The sequence below is a fragment of the Ambystoma mexicanum genome, chromosome 12 (genome assembly GCF_040938575.1).
Source record: "Ambystoma mexicanum isolate Mex_15411 chromosome 12, UKY_AmexF1_1, whole genome shotgun sequence".
In the NCBI taxonomy this organism is placed as follows: Eukaryota; Metazoa; Chordata; class Amphibia; order Caudata; family Ambystomatidae; genus Ambystoma; species Ambystoma mexicanum.
In genome coordinates, this window is record NC_090936.1 from 1004537644 (window position 1) to 1004561453 (window position 23810).

At 43.6% G+C, this 23810-nt stretch overlaps 1 protein-coding gene across 3 annotated transcripts in view; it reads left to right on the forward strand.

Moving 5' to 3' along the window:
* CCDC136 (coiled-coil domain containing 136) overlaps positions 1-23810 on the forward strand; it is a 391788-nt gene that overhangs the window by 315486 nt on the left and 52492 nt on the right. The window lies entirely within an intron of this gene.

Sequence of the window (23810 nt, forward strand, 5' to 3'; positions counted from 1 at the left end):
GTTTGATACTATTTGGGTAGTGATTGATTCCTTCACGAAGATGGCCCGATTCATTCCCTGCACCGGTATACCTACAGCACCTGCCCTGGCTGACCTCTTCTTCCGCCATGTCTTTTGTTTTTTTGGGTTACCTGCTATTGTCATTTCGGATAGGGGCTCCCAGTTTACTTCCCGATTTTGGCAGTCCCTTACGAGACAACTAGGTATCGACACATGTTTCTCGTCCTCTTACCATCCAGGAACTGACGGGCAGACCGAACGTGTCAACCAAACCATGGAGCAATATCTTCGTTGTCTCTCCTTACAACATCAACAATCCTGGCACAAACTACTGCATGTAGCTGAATTTGCATACAATAATGCACCCCACTCATCCACAGCTATTCACCTTTTTATTCCTTGTACGGGCAGCATCCTCGCATACTTCCTATTCCAGATGTACCTCCCCTACTCTCTCCTTCTGTTTCCTCATGTGTACAGCATCTTAAAGACATCCATGGCCAGGTCACGTTACATCTTCAGGAAGCACAGGCTTCTATGTGTCGGGCTGCTGATAAGAAACGAACTACAGCCCCCATTTATGCAGTTGGGGATCGGGTATGGCTTTCCACCAGACACCTACCTGTACCCGTTTGTCGTAAACTGCTTCCTCGCTTCGTGGGACCGTATCGTATTACCAAAGTCATCAATCCAGTAGCCTACAAGGTTTCCCTGCCAACCACTTGGCGAATACACCCTGTGTTCCACACTTCCCTTCTCAAACCATGTCCTCTTCCCACTAGTATCATCCTACCCCCTTCTCCTGTAATGAAAGGTACTTCTGAAGAGTACGAGGTCAATGATATTCTTGGATCCCGTCTCACGAAGAGCCGTCTTTATTATCTAGTGGACTGGTTGGGTTACGGCCCGGAAGAAAGATCTTGGGAACCCGCTGATCAAGTACATGCCCCACTCCTAGTTGCCCGGTTTCATAAGAACAACCCCCATAGCCCACGAGGACGTGTGCCTTTGAGGGGGGGCTCTGTCATGCTTTCAGACTCACCCAATCACGACCGGGTGATATGCAGGCGGCGGAGAGAAACATGGACCCCTCCCGCGATCACCTCTGCTCGATCGTTAGTGGGACGCTACACTCTGAGGCATCCCTGGCATCGATTTCCACGCCTGCAGTGGGGATTGCCTTGGAGACTGCAAGCGCGGAGGAGATCACCACTCCATACTGCGGTCCTCCGCTCAACGCGGATCGCCACGAAGAAGGGGTCATGTGACATGGCTTTCAGGAAACAGGCACCAAATGAACCACTGGATCATGTGAATAAGTGAAAGATCACGTGACCAGGAAAATGGATCATGTGACCAAGTGAAAGATCATGTGACCAGGAAATCGTCCCCGATTGGCCAACGAATCAGGAAGACTGCAATAAAAGGGGCTTGGCCTTTGCACACATTGCTTCTCAGCTGATCTTTCGGCGTTTAGCGATTTCCTGTGTTTTGAACTTCATGCTTATCGAATTTCTTGGATTTTGGACTTCGTTTTTCTTCTGGATTGCCCTTAAATTTTGGCGCTTGGATTTCTTCTGACCTGTATAACTGGATTATCTGAACTTTGAACTGTTTTCTTGGATTGTTTATGGATTGACCTTTGGATTTGGCGCTTGATAAACCTTCAGCTACCTTTTGAACTCTTGGAACTTTGTCAAGAACTGTGCACCTACAATCAAATCCTCTCCTCTCCCCTTCAGATCCCGTGGTCCCGTTATCCCTTCTGCACTACTCATCTGAACCTTGGGGGGAAAATTCACTTAGGTTCAACTCACTCATCATTCTCCTCCAGGGTAGGTCTTTCTTATTATTTGTTTGTGCTTGTTGTGAATACCGTGTAGCCATTAGCTAACCTGGTATTTTCTTTGCAGCCACCCGGAACCTGGAGTTTCCTGTTTCCCCCATCTGTGACTCCAATAACCGGTCAGCGAGTACTGGTGCTCGGGGACGGAGGTATACTAATCCACGTGGCCCTCAGGATTTGACACCTTCTCACACCATTCCCCCAAAATCTCAGTGAGGGTCTCCTCCACTTTCTCAAATGCCACTTTCAACGGATTCCAATAAAGATTCAACAGCAACATAGGCTCTAGCACTTTCTCTATATCTAATGCAATACACAAGAGCCAATCCCTACTACAGACCACTCTACTATTGAACCCCAAATTGCGATCTATGTCTATAATCAAGCCCCCACTTGAATGACCCCCTAGGCAGGTTGTGAGAAAGTGTTGAAGCCCTCTATGCTCAGTTGATTGACCATCATGGTTTCCTGGAATAAGTATATGCGTGGGAGAGTATTGATGGAATATATATGAAGAAATGTGCTCAAATGTAAACTCCCACATTTATTCCATGAAATAACTTCTATGTTAGTCATGTCATGCACATCCTGAACCCTGTCTTAGGGTCTCCAGCGTTTTGAGGGCTGGCTATAGCCAAGACCAGTCCTGTCCATTGTTTAGCAGACTGGAAATCAAAGACAGAACTGGTACAGAATGTATAGATGGATTAGAGTCAGAATGTACCATTTGCCCCACTGGAATAGTCGTGGGTGCCTTGTAAGCAAGGAAAATGTCAGCCTCCTGGCGCTAGAGAGTGTCAGCAGGTTAAATCCCAATAACTCAAGATTTTTTTCTTGGTCTCTAACCATATCTGCCGCCATCTCCGAATGGAAATTACATACCATTCAGAGGTTGTTATGTGCTGGCAAAGAAATGGCATCAATGTCGTCAGTGGTTATAGATCGAAGTAGGGGGATCTTCTTAAAGATATTTAACAGATTAGTTCTATTAAGATTGGATACTTGATCTGTTTTATTGTTATTTATCCAGAAATTGATTTTACCTGTGTTAATCGAAGCAACCGTCTGTTCAGGAACTGACAGCTCCTTATTCCCATTTAGGACTAATTCCTCAGGCTTAGCTATAGGTATCCCTATATAATGTTACCACCCAATGGGATCATTAAGCCTGTGGACAGTACACCCGTAGTCATATTATTAGAGGCCGGCCCACTTTCTTTGTTAACTGTGGGCTGTGCCCCAATTATCTGTAAGCCTGTAAGGGGTCTTTCACTCACTACAGGAGCTAAAGACTGTGAGCCCAGTGAAGGGGAAACCCCCAAATGCTGCGAGCCAGTAGACACTCTAGCGCAATTTTAGTTGATCTTCTTGAACTGGTATGTTTCTAATTGCTCTAAGATTGGAGTTCCTCCCCTTAATTTTAGTATCTGGCATATTTTTAGTTTTCCTAGACATCCTCGCCCTTGAAGAATTAATGAAGCATTAATAAACCTTTTGAAGAAAGGCACGAAAACTTCCAATTTCTCGAGAATACATTTTTGAATGGAGAAGATCCCCAGGACAACTGGTCGGATGCATACCTTGCAGCATATCTGCCGCATCACTGTCTGAAATGGCAGTGAAACTAAAAGAAGTCTGGGGTCCTGAGCTAGTTCATGACCTGTAGAATCAACACGTTTTGGGAGTTGTTGATGCAAGTGTTTGCAAATTCTGGCACATGCTAGATTAATTCTATCCAAAAAGGCTTACTTATTAGCAACAATGTGTGTGACAGTGTTGTATACAGCTATTGATCATGAATTGGCTATCAAAGCAATCAATTATACTTATGGAGAATGTTCAGCGTCATACAGGTTACATGTGGAAATGCTGAAAATGTCTCTAAGATTCACTCTGTTTAATTATGTTTTTCTTTTTGCCGATACATACTATATACAAATCAAGGGAGTGGCTATGGGGGCCAAATATGCCCCCCTTTGGCCAACCTCTTTATTGCTCAAAGCCAACAGACACATGCCCTAAGAAACAACAAATTTGCAGACTACATCATTATATGGAGATGGTATATTGATGACATTATTGTCATCTGGCATGTTTCACAAAAGGCCTTCGAGAGGTATTATATTCAATACTTGAATGACAACATGTTTGGTATCACACTAACAGGGCATTGTGACCAAAATAACATAGACTTCCTCGACCTCCACATTTACATTGCAGATGGTAAAACTGAAACAAAGACATACTGTAAGACCACAGAGGTCAACTCTACATTGCATGCATGGAGCTGTCATTGAAAATCCACCGTAAATAACATACTAGCTGGACCATTCTACCTTGCATGCCAGAACTGCAGCGATGAAGCACATTTTGACAGTGAATGCCACCTCTTGACCAAGAGATTTCAAGAGAAAGGGTGTCCACAGTGTTTTTCATAAATCACATGACAAAACCAAAAAACTTGACAGAACAACCATGCTGCCACCCACTAGTAAGTGGGTAAATAGAAGTACAAAGTACATAGAAATATTGACATCATCACTAAATACTCCAAAGACGCACACATCCTTTACAGAATAGTGCAAAGACATTGCCATATTTTGCTCATGGAATCTTACTTAGGGCAGTATTTAGACAGTAAACCCAAATTTGTGTTCACATGAGCACCTGCCACCAGAAACAAATTGTGTCCCTCATTTTTAGACACCAGCCGCACCAAGACGAGGAGTGGGAGCGATTGGATGAGAACTTTGACAGGCTTCCACAAGTGCGGTACCTTCAGCATGTGCAGGTATGCACATGCTAATTGTCGAGGATATACTGACAGCAAATCAGTAGATATCAAGATCAAGGATTTCATCAATTGTACAATGACCTTTGTAGTCTATGCTATTTTTATTTATTGCATTTGTTGATACGCCCAAACCCGGAGGAATCACGGTGTAGGTTACAGGATTGTACGACAGCTTGCTGGTTACAAATGAGGAAGTAAATACTTAAACAAAAGAAATGGCAAAAGAAATGGCATTCTCGTTACATGGAGGTCAGGTTGACAGAGTTAGAAACATTAGCAGATGAAATTATAAACATTAGAGTTTACACACTATGCAGTAACTGCAAACCTATGGATACAGGTAGGTTAGAATTTTTTGAAAAAACAGTTTTTTAGGAGTTTATTGAAGTGGAAATGGGAAGGCTCATTACTTATGTTAGCGGGGAGTGAGTTCCATAATCTGGGAACTGCTATTGGGAAACTGGATTGTCCTGTTCTAGAATTTTTGAAACGGTGGGTGAGTAAGAGGGTCCTAGTGTTTGACCTAAGAAGTCTGGTAGATACTTTTTTCATAAGACACTGATTCAAGTAGGTGGGGGAATTTTGGGTGATGCATTTATGTGTGGTGGTGAGGGTTTTGTACAGTATTCTAGCTTGTATGGGTAGCCAGTGTACCTCTCTCCTAGACTGTGATATATGGTCTCTTTTTTTATTCCCAGAGCTGCACTGAGGGCTTTATTTTGCAGTAATTGCAATTTGGCCAAATATTTCTTCATGGTGCCTAGTAAGAGTATGTTACAGTAGTCTAACTTAGACATAATGAGAGCTCTTGCAAGTGGGATCAGTTCTGTGTAGAGAGAAATTGTTGACTGAGGGAGATGGGTTTAGCTGTGTAGGCTGTGGAGGAGGCGAGTGAGTTGATATATTTGTTCATGGTAACGCTGGAATCTAGATTGACCCCTAAGGTCTTGACTTGGTTGTATGGGAATAGAGGTGCCATCTATGACAATATGAATATAGTCCTTATGAAGTTTTAACAATTGGGCTGGTGATCCTACCATATGAATCTTGGTCTTTTCGCCGTTTAGGCAGAGTCTGTTAGTTGCCATTCAGTTCTGGATGAGAGAGTAGATATTGTTTATGAGAATGGTATCTTGTTCTTGATTACCAGAGATTGGAATGAGTATCTGTATATCATCCGCAAAATTGGTATTGATTACTCTCATGGCGTCTAAGGCTGCAAAGAGAAGCTTTGTGTAATCATTGAAGAGCGTGGAGGAGAGACATGACCCTTGTGGTACCCCTATGGGGACTGGTATGGGATCTGCCGCCTCCTCGCCTATGGCTACTCTAGAAGTTCATTCTGATAAGAATTATTTAATCCAAGAAGTTGCATTTTGTGAAAATTGAAAGTCATTAGCTAAATCTAGGCATAATTTATCATGGTCCACTAAGTAGAACGCAGCAGACAGATCAATTAATAGTAGGAGGCAGAGACTGCCTGAGTCTCTGATAGCGTCCATCTGATTCTTTTGATCAAGTAAAGCTGTCTCTGTGCTGTGTTTGGGATGAAAGCCTGATTGTCTGTTGCCTAGTAGGTGGTTGATTTCTAAGTGTGTTTGCACTTGGGTATAATCAACTTTGTCCATTATTTTGAGAAGGAAAGGGACTGTGGCGATGGGTCTGTAGTTAATGGAAAGGGTGGGGTCTAAGGTGAGTTTTTTCAATAGTGGTGGGACCCAGGCTTCTTTGATATCTGATGGGACTGAGTTGGTATTGAAGGAAGCGTTGATGAATTTAGTGATAATGGGAGCTAATGTAGAAGTACAGGACTTAACTAGTTTAGCAGGAAAGCGGTCTCCTTTGCAATGTGAGGGTTTGAGAGAGGCAATGGTCTTTATTACTTGGTCTTGGGTGACTGGGGTGAAGTTAAACTGGGATGCTGGGGCTGGGTTCTCAGTCGAGACATCCAGGGTGGGGTCAGCACTGTGGGCCAAAAGATTTCTTTTTTAAATGATTTTGTCTTGGAGGGATTTGATTTTGGAAGCCAATGCGTTCTGTATGGTGGTACACCATACTTTGCTGGCAGTTGCTGTGCTCATGGGAGGGATGGGTGTGCCAAATCTTTAAGAATTGCAAACAATTCTTTACTATTGAACTCAGCATTGGTGATACGTAAGTTAAGGGTACTGGCTTTGTGAGTGATGACTGCAAGTTTGTATTTCTGAGATAGTAGCTGGAGTTCTTTTTTGGCCTCATTAGAAAGATGTATCCTGGTGAGATGTTCTAATGTTCTTTTATTTCTTCTGAGTTCGTCATTGCACCAGGAGTTGCGACGTTTAGGTGTGGGCAGTTTGGATTTGAGTGGGGCTGCTTCATCAATAGCGGTTTTTAAGCAGGAATGATAGAAATAGGATAAGCTATCTGGGTTAGTGGTCATTTCAGGCTGTGCCTCAATTAGATTGTTGAGGATAGGGGTCAGAATTTCTGGAGTGAGCTTACGTGGGTTTCTCACCAGTATTGGTGTGGGGGGTGGTAAGGGTGGTCTTTGGGTTTTGGCAGTTGAAACATTAAATCAAACTAGGAAATGGTCTGACCATGAAATTTGTGTGATGTCTTCAAGGGATGCTTTAGTATTCAGGGTTAGAATCCAATCTAGGATTCTGCCTTTGGTGTGGGTGGGAGCATTGACTATTTGGAAGGCTGTGGCTTTGTGATCATGAGTGTCATTGAAGCCCAGGTATATATCGCCTAGTAACACAAATTTGGTTTTGGGTTTGAGTAATGGGGTAATGAGTAACAGGATATCGATGTCTGGATGATTGGAGGAACTGGGTGCTCTGTAAAATAAGAGGAAATTGAAAGTTGTTTTAGGGTCAGTGGTTGATTTAAGGGCTAGTAGCTGTCTAAACTGTCTGTGTTGCAAGCACTGAGCTGTAAAGAAGATTTGGCAATGATGGTTACTCCTCCTCCCATAGTTTCTTGGAGGTCAGTTCTAAGAATGGTATAGTCCGGTGGGATCGCTAGTGTCAGTGAGGGACCTGAGGTTGGGTGGAGCCAGGTTTCAGTCAAAGCGAGGAAGTCTAGTTGGTATTCTAGTATGAGGTCATGTACATCAATGGCATGTGCTCCTAAAGATCGCACATTCAGTAGTCCTCCTTTCAGGAGAGTGATGGGAGTGGAGTTGCCTAGGCCGGATGAGAGGGGTGGATCTGCGAGTACTATGTTAGTAGGTTGGTCATTGGTATGGGCTAGTTGGGAATTGGATTGACCTACAATGGGCAAGGTGGTTAGCTTCAGGGTAGGGTTTATGTGTAATCTGCGTGAGTTGTTATTGGTGGTCCTGGAGTGATTGGGGATTGAACTGTTCAGTGAGGAAAGTCTGAGTCGCCTGGTTACTCCTAATATTGGTCTCATGAGGGGCGGGATGTGTGCTAAGGTTCTTACTCTTAGGCGTGATTGGCGCATGGAACCTAAGGATGGGGTGGTCGGATAGGCGGTGGTAGGATTGTTGACAACCCTTACTTGGGTAGGTGGGCATGAGGAGATGGAGAGTACTGTGCCTAACGTGCCTCCGCAGGACGCTAGTGATGAGTTATCAGTTTTGTTAACTACGGGGAAGGCTGCTATTTTGGGCAGAAATGGCATTGGGCAGGGTATGGGGTGATGTCTGGGGCAGCAGATATGGGCCAGGCATGTGTCTTTATATATGTAAGAGTCTTTGGTGCATATGGAGGTACAGGTCAGATTGCTATTTTGTGTGGAGGACATGGCAGTCTGGTGTGGCAGGGTGTGGAAGGTAAGGATGCTAGTATGCAGTGCTGTGTGGTGGAGTAGACAGGGCAAAGTAAAAATGTAAAACATTACAGTGTTATCTTGACAGGTTAAGCCACTGAATATACGGGCATGTAAATTACCATAAAGTCAGTGGTACTGGATGATTACTCTGGTGTGACTTGTGTGGACAGTAGTGATAGAGGTGTGAGCAGAGCGGAATCTAAAAGTACAGAATAGGCAGTGTTATGGGGTACAATTAAATACAGAATTCCAGGTTACGCTGGAAGACAGTAGGGAGCAAATTGTCTAATACAGCATGTGCAATGTAGGTACAGTTAAATACATATTTGTGTGTGTAAAAAAGACTGCATGTGGAGAGAACCATCAGACAGCTACGGGTTAGAATCAGAGAGCACCTAGCAAGCCTAAATAGCCAAGACCATACTTTGCCACTTGCCGTACATTGGCAATAGTGCCACCAGATGGAAGATAAACATGATCTGAGGTTCATTGGACTCATGAGGGCCAAATGTGGTATAAGAGGAAGAGATGTGAAATTGAAACTGAGGCGCATGGAGTCCAAATGTATCTGTTATTTATGATGTGTCAAGGAAGGACTCAACACTGAACACAAGATGAAAGTCTTTCTGTGATTAGGGACCCTTGCAACACTAAAGAACCGATATATTGCATGCTTTTTGTTAATTCACATTTTGAGACATGAATGACCATTACAATCAGGATTGATATGTTAGCCTCTTGTGTTATTTATGTAACAACATATCCAAATCAGAGGGGTTGTATAGAACACCAAATGCACCATTGCCAGGTTCACCTGAGACCATATGACACCATCAGAGGACCCGTTTTTCTAATCCCTGTGAAGGGACCAATGCTACATGTTAGACCTAATCATATCGGGACCCCAGGCGAGGCACAATGAAATACCTCACCAACCAAGTTGAAACAGTGTTCACACATTGACATGTGACCAATGCGGGACCATTGCCCACTCACAGTAAATTATTAAAAAACACATCACTGTTAAAACATATGCATACTATTAACTAGCAACACATAGGGGAGTTTGAACACTAAACCACACCAATGTGGATTGTGCGGTGGATGAATAAGCATTCTCAAAAAAACGCTGATGTAAACATAGCTGTGACTTCACACGCAATTTGCGTGTGACTTCACACACACACAGTACTCCATAAATAAACAACCAAAGTGGTGACAGAATGCCCCACACGCACCCGATGAACTGAAAGAAGGGATTTTTGAAGGTTAGAACAAGTGCATCAAACCTGCAGCCTCTTACAGGACCAGCAACAGAATCTTTAAATATTTTTAAGAGAAATCTTGAGGGATCGGGCATTTGCCCTACTAGCTATAGTAAGAATATTTGAGGAGGCACTGATGAGCTCTTAGTGTTGCATTAGCTGAGGAAAGAATATCTGGTGAGGCACTGTTGTGCTCGTACTAAGTCTGACAAATCAAATACAATGTAACAGCTATATGAAGTTACATACAATAATTGTATGCAGGCATACAAAGAAAGATTAACTGGTAGGGCACCTTAGTAAATGTGTGCAACTTAATAATCATCAGAGGCTGCATCCTCATGGCTCATTGCTTTCATAGGACAAATTCAAGAGACCAGGTCATTTTATAGTCAATTCACGTCACAACAGGAATGGAAAGAAACACTATTGGAGGTAAGCTATGGTAGAATATTTTGCAGCCTTCCATACTATTGAGGCATAGTATTTAACTGACACTAACTCCAGTACTTATCACTCCCTTTCAGCAAACCAATCAAGAATAACATTAGATGACTATTAACACATTGGACAATCAAGACAAGATAGTATATACCCGACGGATAACCCGACGGATAAGCATCCCAATTTTGCAGACACCTTTTAGATGAATATTAATAACATAATAAATACAGAGACTCAAACTTGCACATTAATTATTTTTTAAGCAACACTACTATATCACCAGTGGTGAGCTCTATTTACTATTTGTTTGCCTACCCTGTGGGGACATGAGAGTGGGTTTCACTGAGGTTTACGAATCAGGTGGCAGCAATCACCCATTTCACTGCTTACCAGGGAACACTTGTTCCAAGACACAAACACACAAAAATGGTTTTCGGTGTACTACCAGCACTAAAAAGCTCGCATGGACGTTTGGAGCGGGCACGGGTTATTGAGTGCTTCATACAATCCTTACCCAAAAATATTTTTGAGAGAATGAGGCTATTGCCAACAGGAAGAATACTAATATTTGAAGGACATGCGTTTTTATCTATTTTTCCTCATGTCATACCTACCTGCCCATAAATGATTAATATGGTATGTAAATTTACTTTTCTTTCTGATACTATAACCAGATGTTATGATTTTGTTATGATTCTGTTCAATTTAACAGCCTTGAAAATGACACAGTGTCGAAATACGTGTCGGCTGTAACAAGAGAATAAATCTGGAGCAGCACAATTTATGACCTTTCTAATTTATGTATTGTACAGAAGAACTTGTGGAATACTTTGTGAATTAGCATAAATTACTTACAGGTATAGCGTAAATCACCAGCACAAACAACCTGCTATTACTCATTACAAGAGGTTTAGTGTAAAACCTCTTTGTACTGGAGACGCAGCTTTCCACACCGCAAGCGTAACGACCTAAGTGCACTCACAAACGGTTAAACCCTCACCTAACCCCCTTTTTCTGTCTGCAACCTGACTTATTTAAATAAGTGCACAGTAAGTTAGGACGAACACCTTGGTGACTATATACTGCATAATGTTTCTTTTTATGAAGATGACTCAAGTTAGCGTCTGCATCCCAGACATTCGTTCTACTTCTCAAGATGTTCAGTGCATTAGGAAGACATTAGGAAGACCTGTCAATGGCTCTATGGTAAGCCCAATATTATTCAGGTGAGCCATTCCTTTTGCCCGGAGTTCCAACAAAAAAAAGTTAGTTTGTGCCAGATGACATTGTTTGGCAATCAATCACAATAATTGTTCTACCACCTGGAGAGCAGAGTATAATGACAATATCAATTTACACAATTGAAAATGCCACAGTGATCTCAAAGAAGTAAGGCCAAACTCTAATCTTAGAGCTTTGACAGCAACCGATGCTCCAAGTATGGAGCGAAGAAGCTGTCCCTCCAGTTTCTCCAGCCACGTCATGCTAGATTCAGGGAGTACAGCAAGACCGTAGAGAACCCCAGGGATTATACTGGTCCGATAAGTGGTAATACGGCCATCTATCTTAAAACCGCCCTTAGTGCTGATACACTTTTTCAAAACCAACAATTTTTTCTAAACTTTGGGCATAATAAAATCACCATAGAAGTCACATTGTGGGCAGGATTTGACCAGGACTCCAAGCTATATATACTTCTCTGCTAATTCAAGAAGTTTCCCATCTATTGTCCACCTAAAAGGGATTTAATTCCTCATTCCAGCTCCAATTATTACAACTTTAGTTTTACTAATTTAGAGAAGCCACCAAACTTCCAGCATTGCCCGAGCACTCCCTCGAGTGCCTCAGGGACCCAGCAGTATACAACCAGAATCCCTCTATGATTAATTTCCAGCCCCTTGTGTCAGGTCAGGAGAGCAATTCTGCTCAAGCTAATGGGAGAAATAGGTCTGTGTGCCTAAGGTACCACAGGTATCTAGATGGGGTCCTCATAGTGGATCAAGGTGGGAAGGCTCACATTCCAGACAGTTCACGGTAATCTCACCAAAACTCATCTGTTGTCATTGATGGATGATCCAGAGCCCACAAGGAAGGCAGTGAGCGAAGGGCCCCCAAGACCAGGCACTGACTCCCAAGGCCAAAACAGATTTCCTGGCTGCCAAGTCCTCTGTGGAGTCACTTTGATCGAGGGACTCCTGGAGTGATGAGTCTTTACGCCATCACTGGTGAACTCTGTCAGGGACCCACTGGAGTGTGCCAGTATCGAGGGTACAACATTGGAGAGCATATTTGTATGGCCCAGAGGGCTCTAGATGGAAACGGATGTTCGGGCACAGCGGCTAATCCTGGTTGGGTTCACACAGCATCTGCACCAAGGGGAATTTCTACAATGCGGAGGTTCCAACGCTCAGGGTCTGTAGGCATGTATTGTTTTTAGAGCTCTTCAGACTTTGCTGTCAGATGGTGAAGTTGGGGCAAGATGTTGCTGGGCACCAATACACAACTGCCACTAGTTTCAACAGAGTATTGAGGTCATTGTGCTGACGGGTAATTGCCATGATGGCTGCATCCAGGCCCCCCTTATTCTGTCCAGCTGCGGATTCCTGTTCCCTCCTTCTCAAAGATTAGGGATCTAGTGCCAGGATCTGTGACTCGCTGTTTCTGGGAGCTTCAGTCCCACCAGTGGTCCTGGCTTCTGTCCCTGCACAGGGTTTTGCGTGGGTCCTCACTGGTTCTGACAGCCCATGAGAGTGATCGACTTCACAATGACCTGAAAGTCAATATCTGCTCTCCGTGGGACCACTGCACGCAGGAGAGGCTATTCTTAGTATTGAGACATAGTTCAGCAACCCTACAGGTGCTACTGAGAAGTGCACATCAGACTGACGTTACATTAAGGTCTATGGCTATGGTTTTTGATGGTTTCATAGCCTACATCACCTGACAATTGTCTATGGCCTTATTCCATGTCACAAACCACCTTTTTTTTTGTGGAGTGGATTTGTGGTGAGTATTGCCTCATATCATTCCAAATCGCCCACTTCACATCCTGTAGTCCGTCTAAAATGGTGATTGGTAAATGTTCTGGTGGTCGTTCCATTCCCTATGTATAGCCCCTTATTCTCCATGGTAGCCAATCCTTTTGACTTAGGTATTTCATAGCTCCCCTGGTGGGTCTCTGCCAGAAGAGCTGACAGTCCCCCTGACAGTCCCCCATCACCATATACTCACAGGGTAGCTAAGCCCTTGCCTGACAATGGAGGCTAAGGAGCCATCGTCTTGTGGATGGTAAAATAGCACCATTCTTCCATGCTTTCCAGGGGGTGTGGCGCCTGGGTGCACTTACTCAAATACATTATGGAGAAAAGAAAATGGGGTGCAGGGAGGCTGTCGCTGAATAACCTTCTGGGAACCCACACGTATGCATGCTCTGTAGGGGCATTACTTTTGCAGAACACCAGAATGTACGGCAGGGGAAGGCATATGGGCCAAAGTTAGTCATAACAAAGGGGGTAGTAAAGGGCACGACCACTATCCAACCCTTCTAAAAACTCATCCTTCTGCATACACCTCTCAAATTCTGAACTAAACACAACCATAGTTCTATATATTACTATAGTTTATGCAGGTAGTGGCCTGCAATGGTATGCAGCCTATGGCCATGCCCCCAAGAATCTGGCCATTGGCACAACCACCACAATAGAATTAAACCATAAAACAAGTATGTACAATACACCTTCAAATAACAAGACTCACACCCCCAGTCCCAATAACGTCAATGAACAGAAAAATTCACGGCACACACGTCAGCACCTAAACAGCTTTTTTTTTACCGATAAAAAGGGCTCTATATCCACTAGCCCCCGCCCTTTCCAGGCCCTCTTTGGTCCACAAAATATCCCAAAATATATTTTCGAGACTTCTTTTCCTCACCACATTGTCCACAGTCAAAGGCTGTGATTCGCCCATCCAATATGACACTATGGCCGCCGTTTCAAAAATGATGACGCACATCATGTTTTGAAACATTCAATCAGCGTGCGCCTCTCTGCAAAGTTTGGTGACCGTTCATAGAACTGTGCCAAAGTTATAAGCTGCCCAAAAAGTACTCTTTCTATAAATTGAGCAACTTAACCAATGATATTATTACCATTCATTATATAAAAATCCCTTCCTCCCTCCCCGATGATGACTTTACATATTACAAATTATTCCATTTATGTTTCTCATTCTTATACCCCATCAGTTTGATAAATACATTTATTTTTTATATTATAAATATCTTTTATATTATTCTGTGATACATTCCTTTTTTTTTTATAAACCCCAATTAATAGCCCGCAGACTGCATGACTATTCGGGGGTATGTTTATGAAATAGGGTGTCCGCGGACTTTCGCTCAGTGTCCGCACATGTCTAGTCTCACATGACACACTTTTAATTAGTACACGGACAGCAGGCCTATTTACGGACATTCATGCACGTGCGCCCGGCGTCTGCCACTCGAGACTGTTCGTGGGCTCCCACCTCCTCCTTGGACATCATTATGTGACCATGCCTGGGCAGTGTGATGGTGTATCCGCAAACTGTGTCCATCACTGAAGACAGTTTGAAACTGAATTTTCAGCCAATCTACGAAAGTTTACCCATCCAGAGCTCCTTGACTCATTCTTACTTGATCTGTCAACTTTTTACAACTTTCCAAGGCCTATTTTTTGGCTCAGTAGTCCACGGACAGTCGAGCAGTCTGCGGACGGTTTCTCTGATGGGACCCACCCATTATTTTAAATCATTTTCAATCTGGCACACCATGAGAGAGCATCTTCTAGTAGAGATACTTCCATGAGACTTCCAGGAGTTTAACAATGGCATCTGTCATGGCCATCCCTCCTTCCTAGGGGCCATCACCACTACCAACACTGCAACCACCAAATGGAGGGCTTGGACAGAGGACCAGGTGCAGTGATGTAGAGGAGGATGACAAGGAACAGGAACAGGAGGTAGAGGAAGTGCCTACCTCCAGCACCCGGAGAGAGTCATGGGTGTGGCAGTTTTTTACCACCATTTGGGTATACCGATAGCTTGCTCTGCCTGGTGAAATGCATTGAGGGTGGGGACCACCTCCATGTGCCGTCACACCAGATCCAACTACCCAGTTGCTGTGAGAAAGGCTGTTCCTTTCTCAGGGAGAAGCAGAATAATGTCGTCTACCCCATCTTTCTCAAACGATCCTGCCACCACACAGGCTACTCCTGTGGGGCAGAGAATCCTGCAGCTGCCTCACAGGCCATACAGGAGGCTGTTGATTCTTACCTTTTGAGGGTCACATTTCTTTGTATGTACTGCAACACACCGCTCTACAGAAGGGAGCAGTTTCGGAGTGATTTCGAGGCCACAGTCAAGGAGCATGGGAAACACTGTCCCCTACCTTAGATTTAAGGCCCACCCAACATCTTCCCACGTACACCTGCCTCACCGTATCTGTGGTTGGTTCACCTTCCTTCCCTTCCCTCACCCACCTTGCCTCCTCGCCTCTCAGACAAAAAACAAAATAGACAAAAAATATAAAAGACAAAAAGATAACAAAAATTGATCCTTTAGGATCCACCTTTCAGAGTGAAAAAATAGAACTAAAAATAAAAATTACAGGAGCATTTGCAGTCTGTATGGTCAACAGATAGTACGAAAGTTAGCGGATGCCTAGAACATTCCAGGCGTGTGGTGGGCGAATTAAAATCATTTTAATTTTTTTTTCATTCAAAAATGGTGGCTCTTAAAAGAACCTTTTTTATTTTTTAGAGTGTTTACAACTAAGGAATGTTCTACAGAACTCATTTATTTTTTACAACTTTAACAAAAACGGCTTCTAATTTTTTTAACTGTTTTTGTTTTTTATTTACTACAACTACTAAAAGAATACTTCCCAACATATTTCACGAGTTCATAAAAATAGTTTCAGTGCATTTTGTATATTCATAAGAAAAATCTGATTTCCAACTTCAGCCAAATGCACTCCATCTCCACGAAAAATATTTACACCATCCAACTTGATATTTTGATTGTCAAAAGATGGCATCCATCAAGCATATAAAAAAGCATATACACCTTTATTGACATGCTGTCTAGCTGCTTCCATTTGAGGACAAAACAAGTTTGTACATCTCCATATTTGTTTTTGATTAATTTTGGGGAAAAAAAATCTTCACACCTGGAAACAGTTCCATTAGACTTCTCAATATATCCTTCATGGCAAACTGCAAAGATCCTGCAGTCACTTAGCCCAAACAGTTGCCTCCAAAATGCACAATAATAATATCTGGACGTTTCAAGTGAAACATACTCTTACAGAATGGTAATAAGGTTACCCAGTATAACCCACAATCTGCACACCACAAAACCTCCACTTCGTCCAATAGTAGCAGAGTTGCCACGAGATTCAGTATAAACCATCAATGAATGGACCCAAGAATCCCCCACAATACACCCACTCTGCTTCTTCATAGCCATCTTCACTACACACAACAAAGAAAACACTTGCTTCCCTGTACTCCTGTACACTTCAACTCCTCCTCCACACCCACAAAACTTGATTGGCTAGTCCCCTGATGTCCTCTTTCCATGCCAGGCATCCTGAAAAGACCTGGATGGTACGTACGGTTCCGTGGACTACCACAGTGTCTGCGGACTACCATGTGTCTGTGGACACTGTCGCACAGGGCAGCCCTTCTACCAACACTGGCCACAACCACCACAATAGAATTAAACCATATAACAAGTACATACAATACACCTGCAAATAACAACACTCACCCAGAACCTCCCCACTCCCAATGACATCCGCGGCTAGTAAAAATGACTGCAGACTCTGGGCACCTGCACCGTTTTCTTCACCTATAAAAGCTGCTCCCTATCAACTTTTTTCCACTCCCCCATCTTATCCAGGCCCTCTTTTGGCCACAAAGTCACTCCAAATGTATTTTCCACCCCTTTTGCTCACAGCGCTGTCTGCGGTCAACAGCGGTGTCCGCAAATCCAACATAGTGGGCGTTTAAATAAATCTGTTGCACCTCATGTTTTTGAACATCCAATCAGCGTGCGTCTTCGGTGTCTGTGGACATTGAGACACTCCCTGATTGGCTCAAAGGTGTCTGCGGACTCCTAATCAGGAAGTGAGTCTGTGGACCAGACTCAGATATCACAAAAAAAATGTTTACCTACTGTTTGGCCATTTAAAAAAAGTAAAATACTGGACTGAGTTACACGACTTTTACAAAAGCACACATTTGGGACCAAGCCACCACTGCTGGTGCATGTTTGGTGAAAACCTGTCCAGCAATTTCAGCAGTAGGCGCAAGCAAAACATTTTTTCCAATGTGTCTATGAGGATTTAAAAAATGTTGGGTTCTCCCTATAACCTTTCCCCCCTAGACGAAACCACACCAAACTTCATTCCAAGGTGGCCATCTACTTTGTTTTGCAAAGTTTGGTGAGGATTCATCAAATGGCAGCAAAGTTATAAGCCACCAAAAGTGCTATTTTTTGAAGAGTTGAGCAACTTAACCATAACTACAGGGCTGCTATCACAGGCCCTGTAATGTATGTGATTTATAAAGTGAAAATCTAGCTGAGAAGCAATGGAGCGCTGTACATCGGGGACACACCCACCAGGTACCAGGTATGCTGTGGGGCTAGCGGAAGAGCTGTAATGGGCATGGAGTTTAGGGGACTGGTGGGTGCTTCAGAAGCAGAGAAGTAAGGTTGAGTGATCAGCCATAGGTAAAATGTTCTTTAAAGATTAGGGTCTTCAGGTCCTTTTTGAAGGACAGGATGTGGGGTGGGGTGATTATCTGCAGTGATAACATGTTCCAGAGTCAGGGTGTGTAGTAGGAATTGGCTTGTTTCCTATGTGATAAAACTCTCGCCCTATATGACTGCCCTCTTCATCTTCCTCCGCAGCTGTGTCCTACTGGTGAAGGCCATGGCTTGATCTTTATCTACTTCATTGTGTTTGCATAGAACTTCCACAATTCCAGATGTGGATATGCCTGTCAAAATAATGAACACCTGTTAAAAAGGAGGTGCCTTGAGCACTGAAGCTGCAGAGAGGATGGGTGTGTTGCCATTGAAGGTCTCAATATCTTTCTTGCACTCAGTGATTGAAGTGGGCAGCATATGTTAGTTCTAGTTCCTTCAAGTCAGCTCATGAAGTGGTGCTATAAAGCTCTCATAGTTCTTAACAAACTTTCAGTAAAGTCTGTTGAGACTTATATATGACTGTCAGACTGGTGATGCCGCCATCCGAAAAACCAGCTTCAAGGTCCACCAAGTGGTGGTTCCAGCTTGTGCTGTGCACAGCAATGTTACCATGACATCCCACGCTGATTTCTTCTATGCCAGGAACAGGAATGGCCTAGTTGATGCACTGCTGGAATTAGACTGAAAGTGACCCTTTGAAGTTTACAGTGACCCTCTGAAGTTTATAGTTCAAACCTCACCCGGACACCTTCATTAAATGCAATCTACCATTACCTGCTGATTAAGTTAAAGGTACTGATGTATGATGCTTTGTGTCGTTTAAATTGTCTTTTTATGGTGCTCTTTTCCTTATATACAGTGCTTATATTTTGTCATTTTTAAAATTAGGTATCTTTTGCTATGGCACTAAAGGCCTGATGGCTGATATGTTGGCTATAATTCTAAACTCTTTTGAAACTTGTGGCAGCCCTTAGCTTGGCTCTGCTCAACCCGCCTTGGGAACCAGACCCAAAGGGCGTGTTCAGGGAGTGCTGGTCGGCTGGCTTAATTAGTCTTAGATTGCACACTTGGGTTACTGCGCCCTTACCTTTGGTACTATCATGTATTTAATTTATTTTGTTTTATGTATAACATGCCACATAGATACACATAAAATACATATAAGAGGAAGGGACAAAATAGCTCACGGTACAAAATTTAAGTCGTCCTGAATTGAGGTTTAGTTGAAGAGAAGGGTTTTTAGTGACGACCGGAAAGAATCTAGGTTCTTATTCAGTCGTAGGGTGAGAGGTAATGAGTTTCACTGCTGGGCAGGTAGGGTAGGGAAAGCCTTTCCTAGTCCGGTTACCCGTCTCACCTTAAGTCTATTGACAAGTGCCATGTGAGTCGAGAGTAAATTCTGTTTAGGCACGTAGGGAGTTACAAGGGCCTTCAGGTAGATTGGGACCTTCCCATAGAGACATTTGTGCACAATGGTCGTTGTGTTGAAAAGAATTCTGGCCAGTATCGGGAGCCAATGTAATGTTTTTCTATGAAAGGATATATGCTCTCATTGAGAGATTCCTTTGCAAATGAGGACAACATCATTTTGAAGTGTCTAAAGTTTTTGTATGCATTTTTTATTGGCCCCTATCAGCAATGCATTGCAATAGTCAAGGTGGGAGAGAATGATTGAGTGGACAATTGATGAGCAGTTTACCTCAGAAATGAAAGGTTTAATGCTTTTTAAAAGTCTAAGATAGTAGTGGCAGTGGCTGAAAATGTAGTTAACCTGGGTTTTGGCACTAAGTGAGCAGTCAAGAAAAACGTCCAATGTCTTGATTTTATGTAGTACCAATATAGTACAGTCCTTGATATGAAAGCTCGAGTATTCCTTCCCCAGATAAGCTCTAGCTGCTAGTGTTCCAATTATTAGCAGCTGTTTTACCCTCATTTAGGCAGAGCCTATTTTCCATCATCCATTGATCAATCATGTCGAATATGGAGTTGAGTTTAGTAATGTCGGAATCGTAATCTCCACTGATTTCCATGATTAGCTGCGTGTCATCAGTGTAAACGTAAAAAAGAACGCCCGTTTCTCTAACAGATCTCAGAGAGGTCTAATGTACAAGTTAAATAGCGTGGGTGATATACAAGCACCCTGTGGTACTCCGCAGTGGATCGGGGCTGGCTTGGAAGAGGCATTACCCTGACACACAGAAGATAGTCTGTGCGACAGGAAGGAAAGAATCCAGTTTGTAGCTTCTGGAGCACAGTTCGCCAAGTTAGTCAGGATTTTAAGTAGGCGACTGTGGTCCAGGAGGTCGAATGCTGCAGAAAGATCTAGTCGGACAAGTAAACTTATGTTCCCTTGGTCCAAAGATTCCAGCATATTAGTTTGGAGATAAAGCAAGGTTGTCTCTGTGCTGTGATTTACTCTGAAACCTGATTGTTTAATGTGGAATCTGAAGAATGTCCACCTTGTCCAACATTTCCAGTAAGAAATTAGTTTGTGAAAAAGGAGTTATGGTGACAACTGTTTGTGCGCTCCCCATCTTTGACGTGCAAAAGAATAAAACAAACACACCCCTGATGGGGAATAAGGCAAAGAGAGCAGGCTGCGAGAGTTCAAGAAAAGGTTTTATCTGGTGAATAGTATTCAAGAGATATCTGAGAGCGCACTGCACAAATTATCATTACATTACGTTTTATAGGGTAAATGACGCAACTAACATAGAATACTACGTTGGTCCCGGATTGGTCAGTTCACTCGATGTCTCAGGTGGGGTGGCATCTCTTCATCCGGGTTGGACGCTTTTTTGGCAGGAGGATTGACGTCAGTCATTTGTGCTCCGCATGGGTGAAGGTCAGGTCGCTGGGAGGCAAGATGGTCCCTATCTAAGCTAACATAATATATTCTCAAAAACTGATTGCACTAAATAATAATTGTTCAAAAGACCTTCAGTAGTTTATCATGTCTCTCTCTATAAAAGTCACACATATATCTATACTATCAATAACATAGGATTATACAAGTCTTAGGTTAAGGATCTTGACCGCTTTAATACACTGGTTGAAGTTAAGGTCCGTACACATAAGAATCTCTGGTATGTGGCATTTGTTAGTGGTAGGCAATGATATATTGCAGCAGGGGTCTAATGTTAGTTGAGGATCTGCTGGGTGGGCATCATGGCATGGTCAGTGGTCTGGCACATGAAAGGAATATCTTGCAGGGACACAGGGTCACAATGGCAGTAAGTTTCCACTGGCAAGGGTGCGGGAGGGGCAATGGAACGTTTGTGGAGATGGACGGGCTATGTGCTTAGCTCATGCTGGTTCACATGCAGGACAGTGATCTCAGAGGAAGAGCGATGTGTTACATTTATTATTGTGGTGCAAGCATCTCCGGCTTCAGCGTGAGAATGGACCCGCAAAGTTTTCCAGTCAGAGTGAGAACGAGGGTGGGGGCCCTGTGTCCTGCGCGCCTGGCCGCGCTGCTGCGAGAAAAGGGAAGAGAAGCGTTTTTGTACTATCGCAGTGAGGCCTAGACACCAAGATGGAGTCGAAAGGGGGTACAAAAAGGATGCCCCGTGTCCTGCTCAGTGGTCCCATCTACGCGAAAGTCAACCAAGGTTAACATCGCATAAGGGCAAGGGGCGAACCCACTACTAAAGACACTTGGTCCGAGTTTTGTACTGAGAGGTAGAAGATGCGAGGGGCCTGATGGTCCCTCGCTCCCACACATTCCCCCCTTTCGTTACATCTAAAGTAACGAATTATGACACTTTATTCTTTTCATTCTCCCTTCGGTAGTACTCAGCTTCAGCGACTGCTTCTTTCCAGGCTGAGGTACCCTTTATTGGCATCCATGCTCTGCATACACTTCTCAAACTATTCCCTCTTCTTGCATATTCATCTGGAGTGCATGTTAGGTATATCCCACCATCCCCGTCCAACTCTACCCCTACCTCGTTGTACCATTGCAATTCTGTTGGTTCCTTGATTGTGTTGTGGTATAAATTATCGACCCTCTCCACATATTGCCTGTAGATGGCAGTCATCCTGTACTTTGGGGGGTTATGTTCCCCTGTTTGTATTTGAGCATCTATCATAGTTGCTACTGTTGTCGGTCGGCCCATTGTTACCATCATCATAGTCGAGGTAGGCATACTTTTTGCACAACACCGGAGTCCCGTTGGCACACGCAGAAGAATAGTAACACAAAGACGATGATGGGAACTAGTATTTTCATCATCACATTTACCCATGATGGTATCCAGCTGAACAAGTTGTCAAACATGTACTTTCTTCCGCTCCGCCCTCTGTTCTCATCTTCTCTCCTAGATTGTGGACTGCTGTTATCACATGTGAGAGTGTCCCGTTATCTGCATCTTCGGATGGCACGAATGTGCAACAGGCCCTCCCAATTTTTCGGCAAAAACCACCATCCATTGCCTTGAGGAGATCTAGAACATATCTGTTTTGCTTTGTCATTAGGTGTAGGGCACGGAGTTCTATTTTTATAACGTTGAATCCTTCTTCAGTGTCGTTGGCCAGTTGGATGAGCTCCCAGCGTACTCTTTGCAACCATTTGGCATTTGCTCGCGCTTCTAGCCCTGGTGTTAGGAGCGGTGCAAATAATGTCTCTGCAGATGAGAACAGCTTGTATTTTTGCAGGATCTCAGCAATAAGTTTTGATGATTCAGACGAAATATAGTTGGATGATCTTTTGCTTCATGACAACTTTGTTTTCAGCTCGTATTCTGACAATAGTTCATAAGCTGGAAGTTCTGTGTTTTCTTGTTGGGGCGCTGCTGATGGACCAGCCGATTGCCCTGCTGCCGATTTGTCATCCGAATCTCCTGCTGCCGATCTGCCAGCCGAATCCCCTGCTGCCCCTTGGATATGGCTTTCTGGTATTACCATCAGTGCTGTATGGAGAGTGGCTAAGGCGCAAGTACCCTTCCAGGATGCGGGTAGATGCAGGTATGCTTGCTTGCCGCAAACCCAGTACATGTCCATGAGGGCTGCAGTACCTTTTTTCATGTCTGGCATTATTATTGTCTTCTTGCATTTTCTTGATTCCCCCATGTTCACCTTTCCTTCTCCACGGAAGCATAGTTTGTGCGGTATTTCTTTTTGTGTTTTTACGGGCTTTTCCAGCGCTGTAATCCATGTTAGTTTAGCAACATGATGTGACCAGATAGGCGTGCCCACTCCCTTTATCCATTGGAATGCGTCTTCGGCCAGGCCCCGGAGTGCTTCTGCTCTGCACTCAATAGTTTAATTGTGCCATTTGTTCTCTGCATAGCTCGTCCCCTTTATGACAAGAAATGGTTCTCTGAGGCAAATCACTCCTTGACGCCGGCTTGTGCATGTTCTCTCACTCTCCATTCTTTCTAGGCTGACGGTGTGTGTCTGGAAGGTGTTTTATATCCTACACAGAACTAAATGAATTAAACACTGAGCCTCCGACAAGGGCACTTCCTGCGGTATCAACATTTTTGGTGTCCCTGATGCATGAGGAATGAGTGAGCAAACATAGCAGCTTTCATTTGTTGCTTGCTTTGCCGTAGCACTCATGTCCGATTACCATTTGTTAGATTGGTCAGGGTGGCGGGGGTCTTCTATTTCATCTAACCCCATGTCATGATAAATGTCGTATCTTTTCCCTCCCGCCCCCCTTTTCCTTCTCCTTCCCTCCTTGTGGCTTCTCACTCTTTGGTAATGTATTGGAAACATTCCAGCCCAGGTCGTGTCATTGCTGTTGAACATGGCCTGTGTATATTCACTAGTGGTAGCAGCGTAATATGATGTAGGTTCTATAGCTGCCTCTGTATGTGCACTTGTATTAGCTAAGTCTTTCGGCCAATAATAGTCGCCATCATATTCCTTTGATTTATAATCATTACTCATATTTATGCCAGGATGTAATAATGAGACAATTGTT